Genomic DNA, 7146 nt, shown 5'->3' with positions numbered 1-7146 from the left:
TTGAAGCACCACTAGGTATCTGGCCCTGTGCTAAGTAAACCTTTTACACTTTTATTTTATTTTATTTTTTATGAATTTATTTTATTTATTTATTTTTGGCTGCATTGGGTCTTCGTTGCTGCACGTGGGCTTTCTCTAGTTGCGGCGAGTGGGAGCTACTCTTCATTGCGGCGTGTGGGCTTCTCATTGTGGTGGCTTCTCTTGTTGCGGAGCATGGGCTCTAGGCATGTGGGCCTCGGTAGTTGTGGCGTGCAGGCTTCAGTAGTTGTGGCGCACGGGCTTAGTTATTCCACAGCACGTGGGATCTTCCTGGACCAGGGATTGAACCCGTGTCCCCTGCATTGGCAGGCGGATTCCTAACCACTGCGCCACCAGGGGAGTCCCTACGCACTTATTTTAATATTTACAACAATCTATTTTACTGATGAGAAGCCGGTTGAGAGCATTTCCAGGGCTTGTACGCTGTCACACAGCTAGCAAAGGTGGAGCTGGGGTTTAAAGCAGTGCCCTCAAGCATGAAGTTATATATAAACTATAAATAATTTTACAAGCATAAGGGATTATTAGTAATGGTCTGTACTGTTAATAATAGTAATTTTTTAAAACCCTGAAAGGGAAATTCAAATAAATTCAGACAAATATTTGTTTAGTACCTACTATGGGCTGATCACTCACCAGGGGCTCAGAAGGAGACACATAAATAACTGTGAAACAGGCAGACTGTGATCTAATAAAGCCATAAGCACGCCCCAGGGGAGCGTGGGGAGCAAGAGATAGACTCCACGTGGGGAGGGGAGGGGTGAGGGAGTCTGGAAAGGTCTCTTAGAAGAGGTAGGATTTGAGCTGAGCTTTAAAGATGAAAGGACTTCAATAAAGGGAGGAAAGAGAAAGTCAACTTTATAAGGGACCTGGAAGGATCTGAAGACCCGGAACAGAGTTCCTGGATAAGAGTTAAGCATTTCTTTGCAAAATAACTTTCACACCAGCAGGAGCTTCAAAAAGTGATCGACTAAGTGGAGGGCCACAGTTGCCATGGGAACAGAGGCAAGCTTCATTCTTGTCATTAGTGAGCATCCCTGCCTTCGAGCTGTCGAGCCAAGGCCAGGAGGCAGCGGGGGCTGCATTGTGCTGTCCCCGAGAAGAAACAGCCCAGCAAGATTGCTGCCCTGAGAGGCTGACTCTTGTTTCACAGGGAAGCAGAGCTGACAGGTGACATCTGGGTCTGAGAAGATAGACAGCCAGGGGAAGCCTCTGTCATGAAGGGCTTTGGAATATCCTGAAGCTACTGGAGCCAGCAGTGGGGCCTCAGGGACAGGGGTTTGAGGGCAGGAAACAGGCCTGAGAACAGGCTTCCAAGGTGGCTCCCATCTCCCTCGGGGCCTGAGGGGTGAAGCCATTCAGGAGGCAGCTCCACCTGGGATGTTGATGTGAGGGAGCCTCCCAGAGTATGTATCTGTGACATTTCCAGGCCCATTCAGACCTCCCAGGGGCCCCGGGACTGCCAGGGCATTCCAAGTACATTGGGAGAGTTGATATTTAACCACTCAAGTGCAGAGGGAAAAATGGAAGTGAAGACACTATTGGCGGGCCTGGTGTCTCTAATGGGAGGGAGAATGGTACGGTATTTAATATAGCAGGTGTTAGATTTTAGACCCAGGCTCAAATCCTGGTGCCGACACATCTCAGCTGTGTGACCCTGGGCAAATTACTTACTCTTTTTTTTTTTTTGGCCACGCCACAGGGCATGCGGGATCTTGGTTCCCTGACCAGGAATCGAACCTGCACCCCCTGCAGTGGAAGTGCGGAGTCTTGACCACTGGACCTCCAGGGAAGTCCCGCAAATTACTTACTCCTTCTTTGCTTCTCAGTTCCTCCATCTGTAAGATGATGGTAATAATTTTACCTACATCGTAGGACTACATGAGAATTGTGAGATAATGGATATAAAGTGTCATGTATGGTACCAGGCACATAGTAGATGTTCAATAAATGGAAGCTATTATTATTATTACTTCTGAATTTCAATTTGGTATTGATTCAGGGGTTTTTTTGGTCCCCCAGGCAGGGTCACCTTATAAATTTGTGCTAAAAGCCAGTTTCTCTAAGTAGTACAATAGACGATGACCATGACAACTGTAATATAGTGATGGGACTTATTTACCTTCCATGTATCCAGTGACTATAATGAAGGAGGAAATCAAAGTTCTACCCCTAAGTGCCAGGCCAAGGGGCTGGATTTTTTACTGCAGACAGTTGGTAGCCATTGAAAATTTTGGAGGAAAGGAATGACTTGATCAGCAGAATGTGGATTTTTGTCCCTGAGGCTGCACACTTGTAGGAATAGACTCTAAATATAATGACAATAGAATCTAAGTATAATGACAATAGAATCTAAGTATAGTAACAATAATAACAATAGCTATCTGTTCTCGAGAGCTTATTATGCACCAGGCACTGTGCTAAGAGTTTCACTTGCCTTGTCTACTGAGATCCTGACAACAAGTTTATGAGGTGGGTACTATTATTATTTCCATTTTACAAATAAGAAAACTGGGGTACCAAGAGGTTAACTCAGATAACTAAGTCACACAACTAGCAAATGGCAGAGCTGGGCTGGAACACAGGCAATCTGGTTCCGACGTCTCACATTTAACCCGAACACTCTTGCCGTCCCTGAACCTGCAAGGAACTTGGAGCCCTGGGGTGGGCGAAGGGGTGGCAGCACTGGTGCACAGCCTGCCATCCTCTCTTTTAGGAGCCCCTCCATTTATCTGGATCTCAGTGGCCCCCACTCTACATCTGATTCTCTGAGACTTCACCTCTTTCTTTGAAAGTCCCATCTGATGTGTGTGTGTGTGTGTGTGTGTGTGTGTGTGTGTGTGTGTGTGTGCGCACATGCATATGTGTATGTGTGAGAAAGAGAGAAACTTCAGCTGACCAGTGAGGACAGAAGCCTCTGGACATCAAAGTGGGCAGAGCCTCAGATAGGTGGATGAATGGGCTGGAGGCAAGCCTGGGACACGTTAGGCTAATTCTGCCCAAGGCTGGCAGAGGCCACAGCGGGAACTTCTGAGAAGGCGGAGAACAAGTCCTTTCATACGGCCTCCCTCTAGCGAGCTGGCCTTGAGGTGGGGCCGGGGTCGGGTGGGTGGAGGGTGGATGGTGTGTGGAGAGGGGAGGCCGCAGTCGGGCTGGGCAAACAGATTGGGCAGTGGCTGTGAGCACAGAGTGCCCATTGTGTATCCAGAGCTCTGCTTTCAATAATCTACTCGGAAGAATGTTTCATTGAGCGCCAGAGAAAGGAGCCATTGAAATGCCCAGGGCCAGAGCCCCGTGAAGGGTTAAAGGCAAGGGGCTTTGGGTGCCCAGGCTCTTGCCACTCCAGGCTCAGATGTCTGATATGGGATTCTGACAGACAAGGGGCACTCAGCGAGACCACCAAAAGGGCCTGGAAGCAGGGGTCAGGGGAATGTGTGTCTCCCCCAGAAATGCTAAAGGGGCTGCCCCAGCATCAAGGAGGAAAGCACTTTTCCTCCCAGAACCATTTTGCCCAAATACAGCAATATCCAGCAAGAACCGGGCCTCAGCCTGCCCACTGGGGAGAACGGCTTACCTCGGCAGGCCGGTCTCTACCTGGACTTCTCACATGAACCCTTAACTGGGGCCCTGGCAATACATTCTCCATAGGGCAGCCATCCTGGCTTTCTTAAACACCTCTGACCTTACCATTAATCATTAATTAATTATAATGAATGATGCACTAGTCGAGAGCATGGGGGTTAAGGCGAGAACCAGTGGTTACTAGATGAGGTGAACAAGGACACCTGTGTAATCTTCTCTTGCGGGAGGTCTTTACTCCTCAGTAGGAGGATACAGCCCAACTGTCAGAAAGGGAATTTCTGTGCTCCCACTTGGTGTGCTGCTTTCCCGAGGGCCACTCACCCTTTCAAGCTACAGAGGCTTACGGGGCTTGAAGTGCAGGGAACATAATGCTGGCATCTGAGGGCAGTGAGGAGGAGGCAGGAGGTAGATGAGCTGGACCTGTCCCTGGGGATCACGCTCTATGGTTGCTGAGCCTGACCTCCAGCATCACAGCTGTGCACGATCCTCAGCGCCACCACGGAAGCACTGCAGAAGGCACTGCCTCCTGAGCCTGCAAATTCTGGGAGGATGTTCTGCCATGGAAGCTGAGCTTACACCATGAACTTGTCATAGTAACCATTTTGGATGGAAAAAATAGTTGATGCCTTCCCCAGCTTTCTTCAAAAGAGGATCCCGAACAGGATTTAAACTCTGGAGGGCGACCCGTCATTCATTTCTGTGCTGGGTTGTGATCTGGTGATGCCCTTGGTTCTGTTTGGGTAGATATGGCTCTTTGCTTCTGCATCAAATGGCCCCAAACTCCCAGGCTTTGGGAACTCATCAGTCTGATTTTATGTTTGTTCTTTTGTTTCTCCCTAATGTTTTCACTATGAAACTGTATTACTGTAAAACAGGCAGGTGCCTCATGCCACCTTCTTATGTATTCCCTCTGAGCTGCTTGCAATATTCTTGGGCTGGCAAATGAAATCATTAGCCTTATAAGAATTGTGTATGAAGTAAGAGTCAGTAGGCTTGGAGTGAGGAAGGCCTGAGGAGCTCTACTCTAAGTTAAGGGATTGAACTCTGTGACATTTTTGTCTGTCCAGAGGCCTTTTATGTTTTCTTGTAGCTCCTTGATTTGGTCCAGCATAGACAAATTGACTTCCAGAGGATGACAACATGCATGATCTGTACATAAGATCTTTGCCAAGGTCAATTAAGTCAGAAGGAAATAATAACTGTACTGAGATAATTTTACTTCAAAGACCGCCAAACATAACATACACAGTTACACACCTACACACATACACACCTACACAAATACACACACACCTACACACACACAGCCGCCTACACAAATACACACACACATACCACGCACAGCAGTGAAAGACAAAGGCACAAAAAAGACTCACCTGTGTTTCACTTTTATATCTCTGTGTCCTAAAAAATTTTCTGGGAATAAATAATTAGAATCATAACATTTTCAAGTTGGAAAGAACTTTCAAAGTCCTTTAGCTTTGCTCCCCATTTTAGTTCAGGAATCTCTCCTATTACCTCCTGGACAGACGGGCACTTTTCCCCCTTCTTGCATAGTTCCAGTAATGAGGAACTCAGTGCTTTTTAAAGTCTGATTTCATCAATGGAAATCTCCAACAGCAAGTAACAACACCACACCCCTGCCACATCTGATCTGCATTTCGTGTGCATGTGTTAGGCTTCTAGTAGGGTGTTAATGTAGGTGTCCTTTGGGGGTTATGGCGTATGTGTGCACCTATGCGAAAGGGGGAATGGAACTTCCCTGTGGATATTCCTGCTGTCAATCATCTTGGAATCATCTTGGATACTGAGATAGAAACTGCAAAGGCTGGTTTAGCTGGAGAAGGGACTTCTGTTTCTCTGAGCCTTACTTCTTGGGTCTGAACTTAAGACATCTTGGAGTGCTTGATATCTACCTGGATGGGGTAGGGCTGATGGACATTGTCCCAGGGAAGAGGACAGGTAGGCATACGGTAGAGAACACAAAGGGAAGATGAGTGAGCCACATTCTGAAAGTGCCATGACCTGGATTCACATTACTCTGTGTGTTTATTTCCCCCTTTGTCATTCCTCAGCCTTTGGAAATGTCTGGCTTCAATGTTGCACCCTGGCCCAGTTGTGTAATGGCATTAAAGGAAGAGTTGAGGGTCAGGGTTCATTTCCCTAGAACATTAGAGGGGGGAATGGAGCCCTCTGAAGCCACTGTGGGTTTCAGTGATTACTGAGGGACTCTTGAAAGAAATGTGAATATTGGGGAACAAGAGTCCACCCACTCTTCTCCACATGGTGATTCACCCATCACTGCCATCCTTTTATTAAGCAAGCTGCCAAATTTCCTACACAAGTAATCCCTTAAATTGGCCTGAAATCTGTTTCCCAGTAACTTTCACCCACAGGACTCAGTCTTTTCTCTCAGAAGCACAGAGAACAATCATCATAACCACTGACATTCATCAAGTGCTTACTATGTGCTGGGCATTTACTGAGAACTGTGTTGTGTCTCATTTATATTATCACCCCATTTTACAGATGAAGAAATTGAGGCTGAGGGAGGCAAAATAATTTGGCCAAGGCCTGACCTCAACTAAATGTCAGGATTTGAACTCAAGCAGTCTGATGTCAGAGCCCACGGTCTTGAACTCTCAGAAATTCTGCTTGTCTTGTCCCCGTGGCAGCTCCACAGAGATCTACAGTCTGTGGGCTGGCCTCCCTGGACCTATTTCTTCAAGGCTGAATCCCCACCCCAAGCGCCTTGCTGTTTCTCCTTGTGCCATTTCTCAGGAGGAACTTGGTCAGTTCCTCCTGACCAAGGTCTGGGACAGACAATGCAAAGAATACAAAACCCAAGTCCATCTGACCTCCTGTGACCTGTCCCACTTTGACACCCTGGACAGCCTCAGGCTGAAGCCTCCGGAAGCACCATTTTAGCTGCATTCCCCTCAGGAGGCTGTATTTTTCCTGTCCGTCCTCAACATTTCTTCTGCCAGAACAACAGGCTCAGTTTTCCCTTCTGATAAATCTGGTCATCCTAAATATGGGGCTTTGAGCAAACAGGAGTGGCCAGCCCCACGCAGCCCTCATTTCGAAATGCAGATTCACTTGGGCTGCTATTTTGGAGGTCTGGTTTCTTTCCCCACACACAGTGGTTTTAAAGAAAAGGGAAGGGAACACGGCAGAATATTGGCAGGGGAAAGATGCTGGGAGAGAAGACCCACCTGGGCAGTCTTTGTGTTTCAAAGTTCCCAAAACACTGGCTCTTGGAGAAGCTCTGTGAAAAAGAGGGTCCTCAGTCACATAAAATTGGGAAATACAGTTTTAGCAACCCCTACTTTTGGAGATGAGCATATTAAAGATTGAAGTTCCGGGAGTAAAAAAGCCTAACTAGTTTTGTTTAATTCAGTTTTCCCACTAAAAAATACAGCCTCGTTAAAATCTGGAAAACAATGATGCAGAGTGGAAGTTGCAAACAGGCGCCCAATGGCCTAAAATATGCCTCAGATAGGTTTGATTTGGCCTGTACAGGGC

Source organism: Balaenoptera ricei, chromosome 3 (genome assembly GCF_028023285.1).
Source record: "Balaenoptera ricei isolate mBalRic1 chromosome 3, mBalRic1.hap2, whole genome shotgun sequence".
Taxonomy (NCBI): Eukaryota; Metazoa; Chordata; class Mammalia; order Artiodactyla; family Balaenopteridae; genus Balaenoptera; species Balaenoptera ricei.
Note: the sequence above shows the minus strand (reverse complement) of the source record.